The 9609-nt window shown below is 40.2% G+C and overlaps 2 long non-coding RNA genes across 3 annotated transcripts; one reads left to right on the top strand and one right to left on the bottom strand.

The window, feature by feature from the left end:
- Positions 1 to 370: 370 nt before the first annotated feature.
- LOC148189255 (uncharacterized) lies at positions 371 to 706 on the bottom strand. The gene is made up of 3 exons (XR_015777105.1): positions 653 to 706; positions 516 to 575; positions 371 to 447 (listed from the first exon to the last, which is right to left on the bottom strand). It is a non-coding gene; the product is annotated as an uncharacterized LOC148189255 (long non-coding RNA).
- LOC121949735 (uncharacterized) lies at positions 442 to 9609 on the top strand. 2 transcript variants are annotated; one of them, XR_006106292.2, is made up of 5 exons: positions 442 to 850; positions 2510 to 3333; positions 4135 to 4215; positions 4304 to 4416; positions 9295 to 9609. It is a non-coding gene; the product is annotated as an uncharacterized LOC121949735 (long non-coding RNA). The 2 variants fall into 2 exon arrangements; XR_015777104.1 differs by having other exon boundaries at positions 2510 to 4215.

The following is a 9609-nucleotide window of genomic DNA, read 5'->3' as shown; positions in this document are numbered from 1 at the left end:
ATGGGAAAGAGGCCTCGTTTATGTTTTGACAACGTATCACTAATGAGTTATTGATGCCGGAAGTCCGAATCTGTGAATATCTTTCCAACTTTACCGAACTCGTTTGAACAAGCAATTAAGCCTTTACGCCGTGCCCTGGAAGCCAAGCAGCAGCAGGGCAAAGCAGAAGCGGTGGAGACAAGCAGCGGGGGAGACGAAGAGAAGAGAAGAGAAGAGAACAAAACAAAACAAAACAAAACAAAACAAAACAAAACAGCAGCGGCCCCGATCAGCTGGTTACATTCAGACCTAACCAAGAAAAATGCTATTAGCATGGCTAAATGACTAAACATGATGCGGTGCGCACTACCAGACACACATACCTTTTCGGTCACAGCCGGCACACACACAGACACACACGAGAGGAGGGCGGGAGAGAGAGGACTCCGGGCAGCGACCAGCGTTTACCTGTGACCACACTAGAATTAGCCAATTAATAGCATCAACCATACCGCAGAGAGAGAGAGGACACTTACCACGGCCAACAAATGCAGCAGCACCTACACGAGGCACGGAGCAGCGCACAGGCAATCGCCCTACAACACAACACCAACGCCGTAAGCACACAAACAGACACAAACAACCTGCGAGGTGAAGCAGCGTGCAGCCATACCTGTCGGCCAAGCGACCTCTGGCACGGAAGTGACGCGCCGGTGATGACGGAGGGAGGCGCAAAAGGAAGAACTGGTGGGAGGAAGGCCGCTTTTATACCAGCCCACCTCATCACGGCCACCAGCAGGGCTCATTACCAGCAGGCAAATGACAGCAGATAAACACCTCTATGCTGCTACACATGCAAGGACATGTCGTGGTAATGTTAGCTAAGTTTACTGTTCATTTTCTGTTAACTTATGCCTAATGGGCCAGTGTTGAAAGATGTATTCTTGCTGCATTTGTGGAAAATCTGCTCAGTCTGTGAAGGCACGTTCTGCATTGCAAACTGCATCGCAATGAACCCCGTTGCATTTTCAAGTGTGTTGAAATTGGTTGCAAGCAGTTGTTTTTCTGGATACTCTGCACTAAAGTAATTTCTTTTGCCACCATAATGGCACGTCTTCAGCTGATCAGGATGTTGCGTTGGCAGCATTAAAATGCACAGTTTCACTTTGTGAACACAGTGAGTGCAAGAGTTAGTTGCTCACCTAAACGAGCACATAGCAGAGGGGCGAATCTGTGTTCACTGTAAAATCTTCCTTCACTGCCCATATCTCTAGAAAACACAGAAATTGTTCTGTAAATGTGCTTTGAGGGCCATTCAAGGATACATCTTCTGAATTTCTACAACTGAGCATAGCTTCACTTCAATGCAGGAAATTGCCCAGTGTGTCAAATGCTGAAGAAGACACAATAGAGAACATGTCTGATTTTAGTGACTTGTATCTCAGAAATGTGTGTATGTTTTATATCAAGTTACAGGGACAACATTTAATTCCAGCATCTACCATTCAGAACATTGTTGAAGAGAAGAATTCCTGAAAGATTTGTCTATATCGGATGAAGAAATTGTAAAAATATGTGTTACTCTGAGTTTTACAGTGAACAAGTTAAAGAGACAGTCTTACAATGTGACATCACTGAAACAGTTTCAAGGATTCCTGTAGATGTGCAATACAATGGAATAGCATACAAGAAGGGCCAATTTGTTGTCATTAGGAATGATGACCCAGTGGAGTTTGGTGAACTCATCCTCACTGTAGTGAAAGATGATTCTGCACTTCATTTTCTGATGAGAGCAGAATTTCTTGAACACTACCACATGAACTCAGTGAAAAAAGAAAGTGTAAGATTTAAATGCCCACACATTAATGAACCGACTGACATATGGCCATTTACATCTTACATGAAAAATGGATACCAGGTTGTCCCACTGAAGCACAGTGTATTGTCAGAGTAGATGCTTCAATGTCAGTAGGCCAAAGGCCAAATTCTTTTTTTTTGATTGTTTGTCTGTATATCTGATAGATATGGCCAAATCACAAATAGAGAATATAAGCAGTGCAGTTGCTGCAGTGCTTCCAGATCTTCCTGTAGTAGTCCTCAATTCAGTACAAGATGCTTTAAAGGCACTTGGAGTAGAGACCACAGATGATCTGCAGTACATTACAGATGGCGACTTGATGCCATTGTTGAAGCCAATCCAAGCCAAATGGCCTGTTGCTCCCTGGGTCTACAGCAGTAATTGTACATTAACAAAATTTTACAACATTTAAAAATTGCAAACACATTAGAGGACAAACTAACTAGTAAAACTATACATTCCAAGAGAGCAGCATAACATCATTCAGGGTTTAGATAAATAAATAATTTATTTGTCATTAAAGAGGAAATTCTTTTACACAGTATGTGCAAACATAACACAAACAATTACGACATGCAGAGGTTATATAGTGAAAAAAATATTGTTCTTGTAACTAAATTAGACAGTTACCTTTGTTAATGTTTTCAAAGTTCCGTTATTCTTCTGTTACAGACTCAACTACTTTCAGCTTCAACCACACGTGTCCCTCTTCGGTGTCTGTCTGTTCCTCTCCACCCTCAGTTCCTGTCTCACCAGCATCATCCACAACCACCTCAGCACCCTTGGGAAGCTGTTTCACTTCTGTGCCAAACTGGGTAGACAGTTTCCAGATACCATGGCAGAAGCTACCTGAAGAGATAATGCAGAGTTTGGAAAGGCAGAAAAGACCCAGTCCACGACGAGAGATGGTCAGGATTGTGGTTTCTGAAATTATGAAGGTGTGAAACAATCTAACCAAGCGCAACACTACAGATATAGGCAAAAGAATGGTGGCCAAGTATCCAAAATCTGTACAGGATGTCATTAAGGGTGTTGTTGGAGCTGGGTATCATTCGTCATTCATCATTCATAGTAAAGCAACTTCAAGCGCGGGTTGAAAATGTTAAACGACTCAACACACCAAAGATAATGAAACGCAAGGCAGCATCAGATGAGGGTGACACCGAAGAAATTCCAGATATCTAGAAAGCAAGTTCAGGACACATATAGCTGTATCAACTGGGAACTAAAATATTTGCCACTCTCTGAGACTGCAAAGAGTCAGCAAAAAACAAAAAAAGAGCGAATGAAGAAGATGTTTGAAGAGATGAGCTGCAATATCAACGATGTGAAAGAATTAGTACACTCAACCTTTTACACGGAGCGCATCGACCAAAACATTGCAAACAAATACATCACTTCCTCCGTGGCAGCCCTCTGCCTGCTCTTCGGGAGTTACTACTGTTTAACATACACTACCCAGTGGAACTGCGCTCAATGTTGGACTTCCTTCAAAGGTACAGTTTCTTTTTTGTTACATTGTTCAACAACACAAGTTATTTGAGTTCACTTCTCAGTTGTTATTTATGCAATAATTAAGGTGTTTCTTCTCTACAAATCCTGAGAGAGGCACCAAAGTTGAGTGGAAGAAAAAAAAGTACTCTCAGTCAATCCCAGGGTGCTGACTCTGATTGCAGACCTTGCAGACCATGAGTGGACATAGATATAACCTTATGACTCTAACTGTTAAAGGAAGCATGTGTTGAAACCATGTTTCAGGGTTGTGTATGTTGTATACACTGCAGATTTTTTGTCATTAAAATATTACCAAAAAATGTATTGAAAGCTTAAGATGAAAGTTAACTTTTCCTTGGACAAAATGTTTGGTATAGTGTTGTGAAGGTACACATTTAGTTTTATTGCACTGTGCTGTAAACAATTTGAGCTAAACTGATTGTTGTTCATTAATTTCTTATGACAACTTTCTCACACAGGTGTTGGAGTACTTGTGTTTGTGATTTAAACATTAAAATCTGAACATGCTGTTCACAATTTAGCATAATAAAAGAGCTCAAATGAATGTGTTTTTTATAGCTACCGCATACACTGAGCAATTTAAAAAACATCCAGTGGCAATCAAGTTTAATAAATAACATTAATGCTTATTAAAAATACTTAGTAGTCTGAGTCTGGCAAAAATCACCTCTGATGTCACCATTTCAGAATGGAGCTAGTAAGTTAGTTTCATATTTAAAATACAATTAAAAATGTATACATCACATTTTAATTCTAAGTCTCAAGTATTGTTTCCCTTCCAGTAGGCTGAGCCAAATACATCCAGTGGTCCCGAAGCTGAGTGGTCCTCAACTGAACCCTTTTTGCCATTATTACTTTTTTAGGTAAGATTTAGAACTCTAGAAAAAGTAAATCATTATGCTGTGAATAAATAGATAAAATTGTAAAACTTTCTCTTTTCTCACATATTAGAACATTGAGCTGGGACTATTAAAAGTTCCTCTTAGTGTTGTCCTGGTGCTGGAAGTTCTTCTCCCTGAGTCCTCAGTGTGGAAGTGTTTCATTATAAAGTTGAGGCATTTATGGTGAGTGATTCCACACAAAGGTTTTCTATCATACACACTTTCAGTTAATGTTGACTTAAGTGTTGTGATTTATACTGTGTACTTTTAGAAACTGAGTTATCACAGTTACCCACTAACCACAGCTAATCCACAGATGGGTTTGCGGTTGGATGAAGTAATATAATTAGAAGAATATTAACTACATTCTCACCAACTTTGTACATTATGCTTTGTTGGCATGCAAATTATAAAGTCAGTTTTATAAAGTCAGTTTTATTTATATAGCCCATTATCACAAAACATGGTTTGCCTCAGAGGGCTTTACAGTGTATGACATCCCTCTGCCCTTAGACCCTCCCATCACCCAAGGAAAAACTCCCCAAAAAGAACCCCTGTAACGGGGAAAAAAAAGAGGAAGAAACCTCAGGAAGAGCGGTAGAGGATAGTGAGGGATCCCTCTTCCAGGATGGACAGACGAGCAATAGATGTCGTAAATAGCAAGTGAAATACAACCATGGCAAAAAAGGAAAGAGAAAGAGGGGGGGGGGAGGGAGGGGAGGGGGGGTGGGATGTGGCACAGAATAATAGAAACAGATGCATGTCATATTACAATAATGGTAGGTGTGAAATTAGTAATTGCTCTCTATGATGATGTTGATAGAGATGATAACAGTCTCATGCATATGTGAAAGGAGTTGTCCAAAGGCAAGATCACAGCATCGGCAAGAACCAGGACCAGACCACGATCAGGGCGAGGGGGGTCACAGAATCAGTACAGCCACAGCACGAGCACAACCAAAAGGCAGGGTCGTGGGCATCAGCACAGCTATCACCACGGGTCAGGCACAGTCAAGGTTACGGCCAGGATCCAGGGAAACTAGGAAACAAGGAGCAGGAGCCCCGAGAGGCAACTTTGGATTAGCTGAGTGCAGTTCAACAGACCCAGGCTCTGTAATCATGAGCCCCAGGTAGTGAGAGAGTACCACATAGCTAATCACAGAGCTAAGCTTTGCACATGGCAATGCAGTAAACAGACATGCATGATTTCTGATGGCGGCATTGAGAGAAGGAAAGGAGCTCAGCGATCAGAGGAAGTCCCCAGGTTAAACCTATGTCAGTTTAACTATGGGCTGGGTCCAGGCAGCCTGAGCCAGCCCTAATTATAAGCTTTATCAAAGAGGAAGGTCTTAAGTCTACCCTTAAAAGTTGAAACGGTGTCTGCCTCCCCTGACCGAAAATGGAAGATGGTTCCATAGGAGAGGAGCATGGTAGCTGAAGGCTCTGGTTCCTAACCTAATTTTGGAAATTTTGGGAACCACAAGTAACCCCGCGCTTTTCAGAGCGCAGTGATCTTGAGGGGTTGGTAAGGAACTATGAGCTGTGACAAATAGGATGGAGCCTGACCATTTAGAGCTTTGTAAGTAAGGAGGAGGATTTTAAATTCAATCCTGGATTTCACAGGGAGCCAGTGCAGAGAAGCTAAAACAGGAGAAATATGATCCCTTTTCTTGCTTCCCGTTAAAACACGAGCAGCAGCATTCTGCACCAGTTGGAGAAACCTAAGAGATTTGTTTGGGCAACCAAATAATAGGGAATTACAGTAATCCAGCCTAGAGGTGACAAATGCATGTACTAATTTTTCAGCATCTGTTTGGGATAGGATATGTCTAATTTTTGCGATGTTACGCAAGTGAAAGAAAGCCGTCCTTGAAGTTTGTTTTATATGGGAGGCAAAGGAAAAATCCTGGTCAAATAAAACTCCGAGGTTCCTTACAGTTGTGCTAGAGGCCAAGGTAATGCCATCTAGAGAAATTAAATTCTTGGAAAAGGAGCTTCTGAGGTGTTTTGGGCCAAGAACAATAACTTTCAGTTTTGTCTGAATTCAACGATCAGGAAATTACGGCTCATCCAGGCTTTTACATCCTTAAGACATGTTTGAAGTCTAGATAGCTGATCAGTTTCATCTGGTTTCATAGATAGATATAATTGCTTATCATCAGCATAACAATGGAAATTTAAGGAATGTTTTCTAATTATGTTGCCTAGAGGAAGCATATATAAAGTGAAAAGGATTGGTCCAAGCACGAACCTTGTGGCACTCCAAAGCAGACCTTGTATGTGCGGAGGGTTGATCATTGATGTGAACAAATTGGGAACGATCTGATAAGTATGACTTAAACCAGGCTAGTGACGTTCCTTTAAGGCCAATTGAGGTTTCAAGTCTGTGCAGTAAGATTTGATGGTCAATGGTGTCAAATGCAGCACTGAGATCTAATAGGATTAAAACAGAGATCAGACCTGTGTCAGAAGCGATAAATAAGTCGTTATTAATTTTTACTAGTGCCGTCTCTGTGCTATGATGAACTCTAAAGCCTGACTGAAAGTCCTCGAATAAACTGTTGTCTCGGAGAAAGTCACAGAGCAACCACTCTCTCAAGGATTTTAGAAATAAAGGGGAGATTAGATATCGGTCTATAGTTAGCTAAAATCTCAGGATCGAGAGTGGGCTTCTTTAGAAGAGGTTTAATGACAGCTACTTTAAAAGACTGGGGTACATAACCTGTCAATAAAGACGCCGCTGATTATATCTAATAAAAAGTTGTCTAATAAAGGTAAAACTTCCTTAAGGAGCTTAGTTGGGATGGGGTCTAGCAGGCATGTTGATGGCTTAGATGCAGAAACCAAAGTATAGAGTTGATGAAGGTCAATGGGGGAGAAATGGTCTAGATAAATTTCGGGCCTTGCTGCCATAATCAGGCTATCTGAGTTCGGGGTCAGGTCAGTTGAGGGTAAGAGGTGATGGATTTTATCTCGAATAGTTATGATTTTATTATTAAAGAAATTCATAAAGTCGTCACTGCTTAGGGCCGAAGGAATACAGGGCTCTATGGAGCTGTGACTCTGAGTCAACCTGGCTACAGTGTTGAAAAGAAACCTGGGATTGTTTTTGTTTTCCTCAATTAGTGATGAATAATAGTTTGCCCTGGCATGGCGGAGGGCCTTCTTATAGACTTTAAGACTGTCCAGCCAGACTAAACGGGACTCTTCCAGTTTGGTCGAACGCCAATGTCTTTCAAATTTTCGCGATGTTTGTTTCAATTTGCGAATCTGGAGGTTAAACCATGGGGCTAATTTTTTTGTTTCATTATTTTCTTCTTGAAGGTGCAACAGTGCTAGAGCTGATCGCAGTGAGCCAGTAGCATTATCGATGAGACAGTCAATTTGGGAATGACTTAAGTTAGTAGTAGTGTGCTCAGGAGTTGTAAGACATGGTAATGATGTCAAAGCAGAGGGAATTAGTTTCTTAAATTATATAGGCCCTATCAGTTTACTCAAGACCCAGATTTTATTTTGACTACCGGTTAGTTGGCATTATTAAGAAAATAAAATATCCTAGTATTTTTGACTAAAACCCTCAATATTCATATTGTGACTGTAATGTGGGGGTGACTATTGCTTTCATAAAATATTTACACAAAGAGATTTTTAATTAATAATCATCTATAATATCTATATAATAACTGGGTAAAGGCAAAAAATAGAACAGCTAGAACGGTCTGGTAAGGTAAGCAAATGACCTCACTTTACTGTAATACAGCCTTTAGTACCAGGAAAAGACAACACTTGAGGGCCGTCCACACCGAGAACATTAACTTTGAAGGAAACTATAAAGATATGGTTTTAAATATCCTTTAAAACTCAAGTGGATGGCTGAGTCCACACCACAACTATAACAACAGTGGCAGATGATATTGTTGGGATCACATTCAGAGCAATTTGATGAACGAAAGAAACACTTGACAGCCAATCGAAATCCGGCTGAAGCCAGCGTACATATGAAGATGAGTTGTTGCCCACTTCTGCCACAAGAGGGAATATACTAGTCAACAAAGAGGCTGACCTGGACGGATGTATTGCAAGGTTTAAGTATTTTGCAATACCAAGTAAAGAAAAAAAAAAAAAATTACGCAGAATTTTTATTTAAGTGTGCAACACAAAATGACTTAGTTTGTGCACGGGTGTATGATTTTGGTGTTAAATAAATCCAAATTTTAAGCTAATTGATGACAAGAAACATTTCTTTTAATAGTCTCTTACGCTAATCATTCAGTCTTAACTACTGGGATATACAACTTATTTAACACTTGCAACGTAATATTAGGCTGCAAATTAAACATTGAAAGAGTGTCATTGTACCTGAGACATGCTGCGAAATGATCTTTGGCGCTGATGGGGTCTCTGAAGTTTGTTTTGTCCTTGTCGATGTCCTCTTTTACAATTGCCAGGATGACTCATACAAAAGTATGAATAAAACTTGTCTTCAAAGACGACAACACTCATAACAGAGTGATTCTCCTTACTCATCTCTTCTTTGAAGAAATATGTGAACCCATACCCTTTCTTTTTCTTTCTCTTCACAACATGCAGCAATAAGAGGTCCTCAATATCCTTTTTATTCATCAATAATCAATATCCATTCCCCTACACTGCTGACACAGCTGGAGTGCACAGTGCGTACTTGGTGCAACTGTTTACAGAGAGATATCGTTCATCAGCGTGGATGTTTATATTGCTATAGTTATAGTTATCTTTAACTTTATAGTTCTTGGTGTGGACAGCCCTTTATGCTTATCACCATATTACCATATCCAAAATCCCACACCACATGAGGTATCATATCACGATATGGCTGTAATATATATTATCCAGCCCGAAGCTGACAAAGTGTTTATTTTAGCTATTTTGGTGCTGTGAAATAATTTATCATTGGGGTCAATAATTGTAAAAGTACTGTAATTTAAATATTTTGCAATTAATTCTCATCACAACTTAAATATAAATGAAACAACTTTATATAGTAAGTTTTATCTCTGCTCTCTCCCTTTATGCTGGTGTTAGGTCCATTGCTGTAACTCAGTCCATCCAACCTGGCAAAACTCTTGATGTCCACATACAGTAACAGTTACTGCTCCCTTGCTGCCCCTTTGCATCAACAGCTCCAGGATGGAACAGGAGGAGGTAGCACCTTGGAAACATTTTGACAGTTTAAGGACACTTTTGTGCCAAAGGACTTTTCAAAACCTTGGACTTCTATCTGAGTGTGGACTGTAGTAGTAGACAGTTCAACTTCAGAAATCGAAACCATCCAGCTGATATGTAAGCAACATACTGAGCACTTTATATCTATCTATCTATCTATCTATCTATCTATCT

This window comes from Plectropomus leopardus, chromosome 7 (assembly GCF_026936395.1).
Source record: "Plectropomus leopardus strain MGB_pleo_1.0 chromosome 7, ASM2693639v1, whole genome shotgun sequence".
In the NCBI taxonomy this organism is placed as follows: Eukaryota; Metazoa; Chordata; class Actinopteri; order Perciformes; family Serranidae; genus Plectropomus; species Plectropomus leopardus.
The sequence above is the reverse complement of the archived record's forward strand: the minus strand, read 5'-3'. Positions and strand labels throughout refer to the sequence as shown.